Consider the following 15269-nt stretch of genomic DNA (forward strand, 5'->3'; position numbering starts at 1 on the left):
TGGCGCGGCGCTCGATCGCGGCCGCGGGGGAGGGGACGGCGGCGAGGGGAGGGGCAGGGAGGAGGCGCGGAGAGGGGAGCGGCGCGGAGGGGAGGGAGGGGACGCGAGGGGAGGGGCGCGGAGGGGGAGGGAGGGGCGCAGCGGGCCCACAACACTGTGCACACGCGGCGCCGGGGCGCGGGGTGGAGCGCACCGCCGCCTCCCTCTGCCCGCGCCCTCCCCACCGCCGACCCCCAGCTCGGGCGCCGCTGCCCCCGCCGGCCCGCCTCGCGGACGCCCGGCCCCCCCGCCTCCCGCAAGCTCTCCGGAGCCCCCGTTCCTTTGTCGCCGTGAATGCCCCTCCTCGGCTGGAGGGCCCCGGGCGGAATCGCGGCGGACTCGACGCGCCCCGGAGGGCGGGCAGGGTGCTCCCGCCCGGTCCCCCCACTCCCCGACTCCTTGGAGCGCCAGGCGACGCGCCGCCGGCCGAAATGAGGGGGCGGGGCGGGGCGGGGGGTGGGGGCTTTCTTCCGAGACCACTATTTACCTTGAGGCTCCTGTGACCCCGCGGTGACCCACCCGCTTCAGCGTCTGCAACTCCAACATCAGCAATTCAGATCGTTTTATTCCTTAAAATTCTGCAGCCCAAGCAATCTTAACGCGAAGTTACGAACAATAACACTGAGAAGGCCGGCGCGGAGCGCGGGCACCTCAGCCCAGGAGGGAAAAGCAGCGCCGCAAGGAGTTACCTGCGTGGCGACAGGCGACAGTTTAGAGGAACAGGGGCCAGGTCAAGAAAAGTAACTGACGGGCCACTCTTGTCTCAGTTATGGCAGGAATCTTCGTGTTCCTCACAACTGTGTGTCATTGTGTTGAAAGAATGGCAAATGTCAGCAAAGACGCAGGCCCACGTCTGTCCCAAACGATGGTGGATTTATTTTTGCCAGCTTGTCTAGGGTGTGTGGAAGCAGGCGACAGCTCCCTGAGCTCAAGTAGAGCTTCAGCACGTAAAGCAGGAAGCGCTGGGGACCGTCTACCTGCCATTTCAAAATAAGGAACCAGGACAGAGATTCATCTGCTTTCCAGGATCCCTGCACTGTCCACTGCCCCAGGTATAGTGCAATTTGTCCTGTAAAACATTGTACTTCCTCTCATCTCCAGCCGTTGACCAATACAATCAGTTGTCCTTGCAAAGCAGGGCCATGAGTAGATACCACATGTCATCATCTCACCTTACCCTAGGATACTAGGGAGTGTTGAAATCACTTGCCCAAGGCCACAGAGAAAACATGAGGCAGACCCAGCAAGAGAACCCAGGTTTCCTTCCATGCATTCACAGAAAAAGCTTTCATACTCTTCTGTTTAGCTGCAATGTACAACACTTCTACACAGTGATCAGTTTGTGACAGCGATGACAACTGGCTGAGGTCTTCTTGCTTCTTGTATTAATGTTTGGCTCCACAGTGGCAATTCCTGATAATTAGAGACATTGTTTCTGTGTTGATGCTTTGGGGAGGGAGGAGTATACTGATTGAAAGGCAAGTTCAAGAACAGCCAGAGGACATCAGACGTCGCTGGCATCTAGGTTCAGATCCTGAAGGGTAACAAAGTCAGGACAGGCCAGCAAAGGATGATGCTGGGGAGGAAGGGAGAGAGGGGGAGGAGGAGACCAAGGCTCAGAGAAATTGCTGGACTGATGATACAGCTGTGCAGTGTCTGGACCAGGGCCTCATGACTCTCAGGCCTGTCCTGGCTTCACTTCAATTTGATTCCACACACAGAGAAGACCTTCCATGTGGAAAACATTGGCTAAATGTTACAGAATTTTTAAAGGGACTAAGAAAAATATAGATTTTGGAATAAGATAGCTACTCCAATAACTGTAATTCAAGACATTATCAAGTGCCAGCAAAAGGTTTAGGGCCGTACTGCGGAGGGAGGCCTGCCTTCACAAAAGAGATGTGCCACTTTATTTACATCAACTCCTTCCACTATTCAATAGTTAATAAGGGTTTAGACAGGTTTTTAAAAATATGATCATAGGGAGTTCCATTGTGGCGCAGCAGAAACAAATCAGACTAATATCTATGAGGATGTGTGTTCGATCTCTGGCCTAGTATCTTACCGTTAGAACATTTTAATAATTAGGGATAAAGAAAACACAGGTGTTTTTAAAACTCAGTTACATTTTGGAAATTATTATTTCTGAAGTATTTGAAACAGATGTGGAATGCCTTTCACTGTTATCCTTAAGATGCCATTGGCAATGTCATATGCCTAACCTCTCACACGTTCAGTCTAAAGAAGAATTGGATCTGTATTCACCAGATAATGATTGTCTACCTATTTTGTAGCAAGCGCTGTATTGCAGGCTGGGGATGTAAGTTCCTCCCTCAAGAGGTGCCCAGTCTGGTAAAGGTTTCAGACGTCAACAGGTGGCCACCAGAGGATGATAGATGCTACACATCAAGGATGGTGGTGGTACCCAGAGGAAGTGCTCACTCCTGGGAGAGGAAAGAGGGAGAGGTAGAAGCAGACCATCTAGAGGGACTCTGTCCAAGAGAAACATCAAGCAAGCACATTTGTAACCTTAAATCTTCTAGTACCAACCTGAGACCTTCCCAGGCCCCCCCAACCCAACCCCACCCCCACCCCTCACCCAGAGCCAGACCTGCTTAGGTCAGAGGAGGTGAGTGGTAGTGAGATTGGTCTTTGACGAAATCCAGTGCCCAGGCTGTGGCATTCTAGGCAATAATTCAGGTGCACTGGACCAGGGCACACCCAGCCCTGCTGCTGCTCTGTCCCTGATTTCAAATGGCTGACTCATCCTCCCCTCCTCTGTCAAGTTACTCTGCTAAGCTGGGAGTTCAGTTTCAAAATCTGGCTCTGGTGCTTTGGAATGTCATCTGTTCAGGGTCTCAGTAGATGGGAAGTTTGCTCAGGTGAGCGTGATACGGTGGATCCCATCCTGGACCCAGAACCGCAGCAGCAAGAAGTCTCCGTGCTGCCAGCACAATGGATGCCCTGCCTTGTCCAGCCCTTCTCTCAAACGGGTGACTGTGAGCCAGGCTCTGCCTTGCTTGGAGCCCTGCGCTGCCCTCCCTCTGATGCAGAGGCGAAACCAAAGTCCTGACAGTGATTTACGGGGGCTCCTTGACCCCCCAGAATGCCCAAACCTTTTCCACTCCCCTCACTGTCTGCTCAACACCTAGGATCCTGCTGATCCTGAAGCAGGCTGAGATCCCCCCTCCTCTGGGCCTTTGCAGCTGCTGTTCCCTGGGGGAGTCGAATGCCCTTCACCCCAGAATCTGCTTGGCTTCTTGCTCACTTCCTTGGGGCCTCTGCCCAATGTCACTGTTGCATTTCCTGACACCCCCCCCCACGATGTAGAATAACAACAGCTCTCCTCTGTCCATCTCTGTCCCCCTTGCTTTATTTTTCTCCGTAGTACATGTCACCACCTGACACATTCTGCAGTTACCTGCTTACTGATTAACTGCCTGTTTCTTCCACAGGAATGTAATCTTAATTCGAGCAAAAATCTCTTCTATGCTGTTTATCACCCTGTCCTCAGGGTCTGCAATAGTGTTTAGTCCATGCCAGTGCTCAATGCAGAATTTTTAAATACATCTCGGTCACTAGTGACCAGCAAGGCACTTGTCACCTCGTGGATCTGTGACATCCTCTTGACTTCAGAAGGCTGGCTGGCTCGGGAGTGGATGTTGGGATGGTTCCCAAGTAATTGTTATTTTGAAAAGAGTAGATGCGACTGTGTGCTGGGCGCTGCTGATTGGGCCCGCCTCTCCACCGCAGCACAGGCGTGTCCTCGTGAAAGCACAGCTGTCCTCTGGGTCCAGAAGCCGAATCTGCCCTATTTGTGTGGCTTGTGACCTAAGAATGGTTTTTTCATTTTTCAGCATTTGAGAAAAAAGATCCAGACAAGAATGATATTTTGTAACATGAAAATTACAGGAAATTCAAGTTTCACTGCCTGTGCCTGTTTATTGGAACTCAGGCACACTTACTCCCTGCGTATCATCTATGGCTTTTGTGCTCCATCAGCAGAGGTGAGGTTGCAACAGAGACCACGGGGCCCAGAAAATCTAAACTATTTACTATCTGGCTACTTACAGAAACAGTTTGCAGACTGTGGTTTAAAGCCATGTATGGTGATTAGAGGATGGGAGAGGGGAGAGTAGAAAGAACATTTGGCTGGAAGCAAGAAAAGTGACTTCTCCTTCATATGCCCCTCATTCTTCTGGGATGTTGACAAGCTAATTAGATCCAAGTCCTAATCTCTCATGGCAGAGGCACCATAAGGCAACCCCAGTGAACCCCTGCCCCCATATAATCCCTTCCCCGTGTGTGTGTGTGTGTGTGTGTGTGTGTGTGTGTGTGCGTGCGTGCAGAACCTGTGACTTGTTCCCATCAATAGAATATGGCAATGGGATGCCAGTCCGGTGAGGACATTCCATCCCAGAAGCCTCCACCCAGCACACTCGACAGGGACTCTCCTGCTGGCCGTGCTGTGGATGACCTGTGGAAAGGGCCATGTGGCCAGGAGCTGGGGTGCCCTCAGAGCCAAGGCCTCCCCTGTAGAGATGGTGGGAAGTGACTCTTGCCAACAGCAAATAGCTTGGAAGCAGTTTCTTCCCTGATCAAACCTCAGATGAGACTACAGTCCTGTTGACACCTTGAGAGTAGCCTGTGAGAGCCCAAGCAGGGAGCTCAGCTCAGCTCAGCTGTTGTGTATTGTTTTAAGCCACTAAAGTTGTGGCAATGTGTCACCTAACAATAGAAAACTAATATCTATACCATAATATTTGAATTCTATTTTCAAGTACCTTAAAATTTTAAGGTTCCTCTTAAGATATTAGCCTGATGCTAAGAATCACCTAGGATGCTAATTAATGTACAGATGCCCGTGGCTTTCCCTTAGAGGTTTTTTTGGTTTGTTTGTTTTTGTCTTTTTAGGACCACACCTGAGGCATATGGAAGTTCCCCAGGCTAGGGGCCAAATCGGAGCCGTAGCCATGCCTATGCCACAGTCACAGCAACGTGGGATCCAAGCCTCGTCTGCAACCTACACCACAGCTCACGGCAATGCCAGATCCTTACCCCACTGAGAGAGGCCAGGGATCGAACCTGTGTCCTCAAGGATGCCAGTTGGATTTTTTTCTGCTGAGCCACGATGGGAACTCCGTCCCTTAGAGATTTTTGCTTTGGACACTCTGGAGGCTGTTACAAGGGGTGGGGTGTGTGCGTGCGTGCACTGAAGTGCACATGCCTATGTGCACAGCCTGCCTTTGCGGCCCTGGGTCTCTGCGCAGCTCAGGAACAGCGTGGAAACGTTCACACCTGCATCCTGAGGGTGGCTCCCCAGTAATTCAGGGAGAGGGTCCCCCTAAGCAGGAGCAGGGGGCAGGTGACCCAAGGCTTTTTGCGAAGCAGTGGTGAGCAGACAGGCCTGTGGAAGTGGAGGATTCTTGCGAGTGAGTGGCTGGAGGTAGTGGGCGAAAGGTGTGTGGGGGGACCCAGTGATGGAGGGCCTTTTATGCAAAAGTCTCCTTTTTGTGGGGTGGCCAGTGAGGAGTCTTTGCAGGACTTGGGGTACATGTGTGGGATGGAGAAAAGAGTCAGCTGGGATGCCCCCAGCCTCACCACCCCGGCAAAATGATAAGAAGCAGTGATCTTGGGGGTACTGCCCTCCCCCCATAGTGAGGACGGGGGATAATCCCCACCGAGAATGGACAGCATCTCCCTGGGCAGGGCTGCCCAACTCAGCTGCTCAGGCCTGGACTCGCTCTGCCGTGCTCCCAGGCACGACCCCTCGATGGCTCAGGGTCATTGTCTCTGCAGTGTCTCCACCACATCCCTGCAGCTCGCCCCTCCCACTCTCCCCTAAAATTGCAACTGAGCATGTGTAGGCTGAAGCAGCTTCTTCCCCAGTGCCTGGACCGCTCCCTCTCCTCTCTGTCAGCATAACTGGAGCCAGCCCCGGGTCCCAGGGCCTCCCTTGGCCACCTCCCTCCCTCTCCTGCCAACCAGCATCCCCTTTCCCACTTCTGACAACTAGATTTCACATGCTGCAATGTCTGTTTGTCAAAAATGTATTCATTCACTCATTCAACTTTGAGGAATTCGTATTTTGCCACTCACTGTGCTGAATAATGGTGATAAAAGGTAAGATGCACTCTCTGCTCTCAAGGACGTCCTCTTCTTGGAGAAGAGAGGCCCAGAGATGAATGTAAACAGGCCGCTGTAACAGAGTGTAGACTTTACCATGGGAACACAAAGACTGAAGCCTCAGTGGCCAGAGGTGGTCAGACAAAGCTTCCAGAAAAGAGTAACTTAAAAAATGGATAACTGGCAGTGAGCCGCCTAGGAAATTAAATATCTGAACTGAAAGGGGAGGTCTAATCCATGGAGATGGATGACAGACAGATCTGAGTTCCTCTAGGAGAGAGGCAAAAAGACTGGAAAATGACCGAGTATGAAATAAAATGAGATGGAGAAATTGAAGACAACTCAAATTGTCAATGCATTGAGACTGACAACTCAGTCTCAATGTATGGAGATTCCAGTGTTTAGAGAGGAAAGTAGAATATAGAATACTGTCCACACGAGCTGTGTCAACATGGCTTTATTGTGCTGTGTCCACCAGGGCACCCCATGCCACGCACTGAATATCCTTCCAGGACAGCCCTGGTTTTTATGAAATGGGAGGACTATGGGACTTACAACCAGAAGACTTGAGATTGAGCCTTCTCATCACCAGCAGTGTTGTTGGCCAAGTAAAGTAACCAGCAATTATGACTGTTTCTGTTTCTACATCTGCACCATGTGAATAATTCAAAGGCATATCTCCAGGGTGGCTGAAACAATCAAATGAGATCATGAAAGTGAAAATATTTTGTAAAATGGAATGCCATCTGAAATGTTAGCTATGATGATTGCTAGTTCATTTTTCAGCTTGCTCTCTTTCTTGCCATAATACTTGACTCATGGAAATGATCCCCCCCCAGGGGCACGTTTGTCATTCTGCTCTTCTGATGACAAAAGTCACCCTCTTCTGCTTCCATGATTTAAACATAATGGAAATAGATTAGATAAAAAGAGAACTCCCTTCCCCACACAGCCCCCCAGAGATAACCAGAGTCAGTGCCTCTGCTTCCTGGACATCTTACCTTGTTTATGAAACCAGCCTTTCCACCAAGCACCGCAAAATGTTGTGTGTGTTTTTGTTGCCCGGTGTTTTTGTTCTCCTCTAGCGCTTTAAAGTTTATTCAGTGGGGAAACTTTCCTCTGCCACTGGCTGAAAACTTGGCAGACCCCTCACATTTCTTGCTCTGTTTTTAGGCACTGGACTGTCATGCAAAACATGGTATCAAATCAGAAATGAGGGATCCCGTCCAAGATTGTATTCATCAATTCTGACGGCGTTCAAAGGAGAGTCCACCTTTCCTGCAGGTGGTGAGTCTGGTTTTCTTTCTTTCTTTCCTTCTTTTTCTTTTTTTTTTTTTTTTTTGTCTTTTGCCTTATTCTAGGGCCGCTTCTCATGGCATATGGAGATTCCCAGGCTAGGGGTCTAATCGGAGCTGTAGCTGCCAGCCTACGCCACAGCCACAGCAATGCTAGGTTCGAGCTGCATCTGTGACCTACACCACAGCTCACGGCAATGCTGGATCCTTAACCCACTGAGCGAGGCCAGGGATCGAACCTGCAACCTCACCGTTCCTAGTCAGATTCGTTAACCACTGCGCCGTGACCGGAACTCCCTCATTTTCTTTATTTTCTCCTCCTTCCCCTCCTTGGCCAAGTCGAAGGTGGGGATGGCAGCTGAGCGTACACTGGGACCTCCTCCCTCAGCACCTGGCCATCGCTCTGGGCAGACAAACACTCTAAGCCAACACCTCCCCTCCAGGATGCTTTGGAGCCACCTTGAGGTCCCCTAGGCTATGCCTCTTCTCCCACTGGATCCTGCCCAGTTCAGCCCTCTGGTGTCAAGACCCACTGCTCACTCAGACTCTCTTGGACAAAGGTCCTGGCCCTCCCCAGCCCTCATTTTGGACTTAAAATGGATTATAAGTGGCTGCAGGCTGACTCTTTCTCTCGGCCCAAGATCTGCACAAAACAAGTCATGCATTCCACATCTAAACCCTGTGGGAGTGTGGTCACTTCACAAATGCAGCCCTCTGCTCTCTGCCCTGCTTTTTCATTGGGAGGTGTGAGTCAGCACCCATCTGTGCGGTCCCCCAATTTCAAAGACCACAAACCCAGCCCCACAAGTGCCTGTAGAAGCCCATCCTCTCCGGCTCCAGAAGAAAGACCCAGCGCTTCCCTGCCCCTGCCCCTCTGGCCCAGAACTCTTGAGTAAATTTCCTCCCGAAGCCCTGCAGCTCCACTCTCTTTGGTCTCCGTATGGCAAACAGGACTCACAGGTCCCAGAACCAATTTTCAGTATTTCCTTCGAAGATTCCTCCAGGCTGACCTGTGTCACACTCCACATGGCATCTGATACCTCTCCTGCCCTGTCCACTCCGCTGAAGCTTCCCTTTTAACCTTTAGTTCCAGGAATCAATACCTATGTCAGTACAAATACTTGAACAAAATATTGTGTGATGGGTACAGTTTGACAGTTTTTATTTCTCTTAATTTAGTTCAGGCATCTTTTCAAGTAGTACAAGTAGAATCATCTCATTAAGGTAGCTTGTTCTAGTCTGGAGAGCGTGCCACCTGCAGACATGGAATTCCACTGTGGTTTCAGACAGGACTCCTGGACCAGGATGCTCAGCTAACCTCCGCTGAGGCCTTGGCCGGGCAGTGGAGGTGGCAGCTCCGGGCTGGGCTGCAGTGATGGGGCGGGTAGGGTGGTGGACAGGGAGATTGGGGGTAACATGGTGGCCTTCCCTGGAGGGCTGTAATTACAGTAGCTGCTCGGCAAGGCTACGCCTCGGTCCCTGGGGTGTGCTGAGGATTTAAATTATGGGATGGAGACCAAAGGTGCCATCCTCCTCCCTTTTCTCAGGGCCTCTGTCCATGTCCTCATTGTTGAAGGAGCCAGATGCCTCTTGGAGAAGCACTTTTGGCCTCCAGGGCCTAACAGCCTCCCTTCCTCTCCCCTAGTGTCTGGGGTTGGGGAAAGAGTGGGTGTGTAGGAAATGCTAGTAATGGGGTTAAATGAGTTGCGGCTAGAGCAGGAAGGAGGATGTAATTCTGGAGAAATAGGGACCATCACGTGACCTGAATGGGATGAAGGGGGAAAGGAAGTTAAGAGCAAATATTTGAAATCCTTCTAATTCTTTTCTCTCTTTCCTCCTCTCTCTCCACCCCACTGCTTCAAAAAGGGACCGGTACATGTTTTTATCGTAGCTGCAAAATCGCACAGCTTAGAAAAACAGCCACAAAAACAGGCCACTAATGGAGCTCCACGCATGAGCATTCTGATGTCTCTTTCTGCTCAATCCCCACATCTCCATCACCGGGCGGGTCACCAAGGTCATAAGACATTAATGATCTGATGGTATGAGGTTGTAAACATCCAGTGCAGACTCGTGGACCAGGGAAGACCCGCCCATGTGTTGAGCTGTTGAAGGCAGAAGAGAGTCCACAGGATGATAAGGATGGAGTCTCAGAAAAGAACAACTTGATAAAATAGAAGGAAATAATGCCATTTGCAGCAACATGGATGGACCCAGAGGTTATCATAGCAAGTGAAGTAAGTCAGGCAGAGAAAGACAAATACTAGAGGATATCAGTTTTATGCAGAATCTTAAAAAAAAAAAAAAAAATGGCTCATTCTTGCCCTCCCCACCCCATCCCCTCCACTCCCTACAAAAAGAGCCAGAGGATCTTTTCAAAACTAACAGTCAGATTTTGCAAATCTCTTTCTTTCAAAACCTTAAATGACTTTCTACCATCCTTAGAATAAAAGCCTCCTTTGATGCTGGACACCCTGTAAGGTCGGTCCCTGCCTCCCACCTCCCCACGTGTGCTCCCTCCTGCCAGCTGCCCTGGAGGGAGCCTCCCTCTGCTCCTCAGTTCTTCCCTGGGCATCCGCATCCTCTAATCCCTTCTTCTGGAATGCTCTTCCCAACAAGTTCACATGTCTGCTTCTTGTCATCAGCTTTCAGCTCTAATGCAGCTCCTCAGACAGGGCTTCCCTGACCATCCAATCAAAGGACCCGCGTCACTCCATCTCACAACCTGGGTTAAAAATTTGCATTGCACATAAGTATCACCATCTGATATTTTCTTGTTCTTTGCCTCCTCTCACAAGAATGAGGCCCTCCCAGGAAGCATCTCCATCACTGTCTCCACTGCCCATTACTGAGTCGACATTGCTAAGTATTTATTGAATGAAAACATCTAACAGAGTGTTTTCATTTACTTTTTAATTGATTATTATTATTATTATTTTGTCTTTTTAGGGCTGTGCCCATAGCCTATGGAGGTACCCAGGCTAGGGGTTGAATCAGAGCTACATCTGCCATCCTACGCCAGAGCCACAGCAACGTGGGATCCCAGCCGCAAGTGCGACCTACACCACAGCTCACAGCAACACCAGATCCTTAACACACTGAGTGAGGCCAGGAATTGAACCCACAACCTCATGGTTCCTAGTCGGATTTGTTTCCTTGGCGCCACAATGGGAAATCCGGTATTTTTTTTTTTTAATTATTCTTTCTAACTACTTTTGCTGATTTATAAAAATGCAGTTGGCATTTGTGCATTGATTTTGTTTTTAGCAACCTAGCCAAACTCTTATTGATTTTCATAATTTTTCTGTTTATTCTCTTGGATTTTCTACGTAGACAAGCATCTGATCAGTAAATAATAAGAGGTTTATTTCTTTCTTTCTATGTTTCATGTGGGTACATAGAAATGAAAATATTTGGGGGTTATAATCAGAAAGCCTCAAGATCTGTTGGGTTATAAGGGTGAGAGAAAGGGAAGATCAAGAAGACTTCTTTCCCCAGGAGTTCCCGTCGTGGCGCGGCAGAAACGAGCCCGACTAGTATCTATGAAGTTGCAGGTTCACTCCCTGGCCTTTCTCAGTGGGTTAAGGATCCAGCGTTGCTGTGAGCTATGGTAGGTCACAGACATGGCTCAGATCTGGCATTGCTGCGGCTGTGGTGTAGGCTGGCAATTATATCTCCAATTTGACCCCTAGCCTGGGAACCTCCATATGCCGCAAGTGTGGCCCTAAACACACACACACACACACACACACACACACACGCACACGCACACGCACACACACACTTAACTAAAATCACTTCAGGAAATGATTAAAAATTTTGCAATGTGGTGTTGTAATATAACCTCATATTTGGAAGTACTTATTTTCAGTGATCAAAAATCCTCCCAAGAAAAGCTGAAAAATTGATGGGGTCCGTCTTAGGTCAGGGAAGGTCAGTGAAGGTGTGCTGTTGGGAGGTGACACGATGGCCTTTGAGACCCTGGGGTGTGGAGGAGGAGAGAGCTCTGAAAACATTTGGAAATGTTCCCTAAAGCCAGGCATGATTTGCCAAATTAATGGGGAAGTGCCGAAGAGGAACAGGAATTTTCCCCATAAAAATTAAAGGTGTGGAGCTCCCATCATGGCGCAGTGGTTAACGAATCCAACTAGGAACCATGAGGTTGCAGGTTCAGTTCCTGGCCTTGCTCAGTGGGTTAAGGATCCGGCGTTGCCGTGAGCTGTGGTGTAGGTCACAGACGCGGCTCGGATCCCGCGTTGCTGTGGCTCTGGTGTAAGGCCGGTGGCTACAGCTCCGATTTGACCCGGAGCCTGGGAACCTCCATATGCCGCTGGAACAGCACAAGAAATGGCAAATAGCCAAAAAGACCCCCCCCAAAAAAAAATTAAAGGTGGATGGAGTTCCCGTCATGGCTCGGTGGTTGACTAACCCAACTAGTATCCATGAGGATGTGGGTTTGAAACCTGGCCTCGATCAGAGGAATAAGGATCTGGCGTTGCTGTGGCTGTAGTGTAGGCCGGCAGCAGCAGGGTCTGATTAGACCCCCGGCCTGGGAACGTCCATGTGCCTAAAGTGCAACCCTAAAAAGAAAAAAGACAAACTAAAGAAAAGAAAACAGAAAATTTGATGTCTGTGTACACTTAAATATCCTTAGACCCTATAAAAGGAGCATAAAATAAATCAAAGGTAAAAATCTAATGTTTTTAACAAGAAAACTTGACAAAACTAAGACTTATGAAAATTGGAAAGAAAAATGTTTGCTTTTGTCTTTGCTTTCCAAAGTGTCTCCATGTACAAAGAGAGAAGCTTCTACAGTTGCAGAAGTAAAACTGCTGGAGAGCCTCTTTTGAAGTAGGACATAAATATCCCACCAGGGTTCGTGATCATTGTGTGAACAATTGAAGGCGGCGATGAACTGCTTCCTCCGAGGGGAGAGCCTTCTGATTCGGCCGGAAGGACGGCAGGGGCTTTGGGATGGGACCGTCTCATGGTGGACTTTTCCACACATTCAACTATGATTCGGATTTCGCATGCGCATTGTCTGAGAAGCCTAGTCAAATGGAGAAAAATAATAGAGGCTTCGTCTAATTCCATAAAGATTATTTCCACTAACTCAGCTAAATTTGAGATAGACGCAAATTATATAGCCATATTTTTCCATGTTAATCATAAAACATTTTCCAAAAGGAAAGATATATTTTTTTCTTTTTAGGGCCCCACCCTCAGCATGTGGAATTTCCCAGGCCAGGGGTCGCATGGGAGCTACAGCTGCCGGCCTACACCACAGCCACAGCAACAGGGGATGCGAGCCGCGTCTGTGACCTAGACCACAGCTCACAGCAACGCCGGATCCTTAACCCAGTGAGCCAGGCCAGGGATCGAAGCCAAATCCTCATGGATATTAGTCAGGTTCGTTACCACAGATCCATGACGGGAACTCCAAAAGATAATACTTTTAAAGAGAATTTAAGAAAGCAATTGTAGGGTGTTCCTGACGTGGTGCAGTGGTTAACAAATCTGACTAGGAACCATGAGGTTGCAGGTTCAATCCCTGGCCTTGCTCAGTGGGTTGGGGATCCGGCATTGCTGTGGTGTCACAGACGAAGCTTGGATCCCGAGTTGCTGTGGCTGTGGTGTAGGCTGGCGGCTACAGCTCCAATTCAATCCCTAGCCTGGGAACCTCCATATGCCTCAGGAGAGGCCCTAGAAAAGACAAAAAAAGGTAACTTTAGTTTTCTGCTAATATAATTCAGTGAGGACTTAGCAAATATATGATTTCCGAATTACCCAAGGGGGTCATACAAATGGTTACTAAGGTCCCTCTTAAGAGTCTATGGCTCCGGGGAGTTCCCGTCGTGGTGCAGTGGTTAACGAATCCGACTAGGAACCGTGAGGTTGCGGGTTCGGTCCCTGCCCTTGCTCAGTGGGTTAACGATCCAGCGTTGCCGTGAGCTGTGGTGTAGGTCGCAGACGCGGCTCGGATCCCACGTTGCTGTGGCTCTGGTGTAGGCCGGTGGCTACAGCTCCGATTTGACCCCTAGCCTGGGAACCTCCATATGCCGCTGCAGTGGCCCAAGAAATAGCAAAAACACACACACACACAAAAAAAAAAAAAAAAAAAAAGAGTTTATGGCTCCAAAATTATGAGCTTTTTATGAGGATCAGGTGTCACTCACAAAAATCACTACCAGTGAAGGGCTGGTTTTATTGCTCTGTCCCCCTCACTCCCACGTCCCACGGGCTTGCAGTCAGAGGCCCAAGAACTGTCAAGGAAGCAGTCACACCCTCAGCAAAGTCTCCTACCTCCTCTTAGCATCCTCTTCCAAAATACAGAAAGGGGATGGTGGTGGCTGGAGCATCGTTTCTCACCACCTGGCCCAGGCACCATGGTTATTAGGAGAGGCTCTCAGTGGAGAAGGGGAGGGTGGAGCTTTATCACAGAAGAAAAAAGCTTCTTGAGTGTTGTAAATTAATATAAGTGCAAAACTGAACGGAAAAATTTCCATCAGTAACTCCACAGAATACAGTGGTAGCACAGATACTGTCCTTGATTTTTCTTTGCCTTAGGAGGTAAACCTAAACATAGCCAATTTATAAGGAGTTATCATGAAAAAAATGCAGCTCAGTGCAGGCCGCAATTTGCAGTTAAATAGTAGGTTTTATTTTAACCATTTTTAATTGAAGCACAATTAATGTACAATGTTGGGTTAGCTTCAGGTGTACAGCAAAGTGATTTCAGTTTCAGAATATCTTTTTCAGATTCTTTTCCGTTACAGGCTGTTGTCAGATATGGAGTGTAGTTTCTTGTGCTCGACCGTAGGTCCTTTTTGTTTACATATTTTGTACATGCAATGTGTATGCTAATCCCAAACTTCTAAATTATCCCTCCCTGCCTCCCACTTTCCCCTTCAGTAACCATGTTTGTTTTTATGTCTATGAGTCTATTTCTGTTTTGTAAATAAGTTCATTTATATAATTTTCTTAGATTCTGCATATAAGTGATGTCATATGATATTTGTCTTTCCATCTGACTTATTTCACTTAGTATGATAATATCTAGGTCCATCTATGTTGCTGCAAATGGCACTATTTCATTCTTTTTTATGGCTTAGTATTCCACTGTGTATATATACCACATTTTCTTTATCCAATCCTCTGTCAATGGACATTGAGGTTGCTTTCATGTCTCAGCTATTGCAAATAGTGCTGCAATGGATATTGGGGGGCATGTATCTTTTCTTTTTGGGGGGAGGGGCCCGCACCCACGGCATATGTAAGTTCCTAGGCTAAGGGTCTAATCAGAGCTATAGCCACTGGCCTACACCAGAGCCACAGCAACGCCAGATCCAAGCCACGGCTGCAACCTACACCACAGCTCACGGCAACCCCAGATCCTTAACCCACTGAGCGAGGCCAGGGATTGAACCCACAACCTCATGGTTCCTAGTCGACTTCGTTTCCACTGCACCACAATGGGAACTCTGAATGTATCTTTTCAACTTAGAGTTTTCTTCAGATATATACCTGGAAGTAGAATAAATTGTATGTTTTTATCTAGCTCTTGAGTGGTAAGTCTGTACTACTTAATCGCAGTATTATTTACATCTATCTCATTGTGTTAAGGAGGGATAATTGTCCCCAAGAATTAGTAAGGCTATATAAAAATTAGGGATTAAAGACTTAGATTTATAATCTTTTGACCTGAATGATTTTGCCTCATATTAATTCTTAGAAATGATTTTTGAGGAATTCCTGTTGTGGTTCCGCAGTAACGAACCTATGTAGTGTCCATAAAGATGTGGGTTCGAT

General features: G+C 48.5%; 1 long non-coding RNA gene across 1 annotated transcript; it reads left to right on the forward strand.

Annotated features, from left to right (window-relative positions):
• Positions 141 to 12701, forward strand: LOC106507921. The gene is made up of 3 exons (XR_001304304.2): positions 141 to 1091; positions 7339 to 7452; positions 12243 to 12701. It is a non-coding gene; the product is annotated as an uncharacterized LOC106507921 (long non-coding RNA).

The sequence above is a fragment of the Sus scrofa genome, chromosome 10 (genome assembly GCF_000003025.6).
Source record: "Sus scrofa isolate TJ Tabasco breed Duroc chromosome 10, Sscrofa11.1, whole genome shotgun sequence".
NCBI lineage: Eukaryota > Metazoa > Chordata > Mammalia > Artiodactyla > Suidae > Sus > Sus scrofa.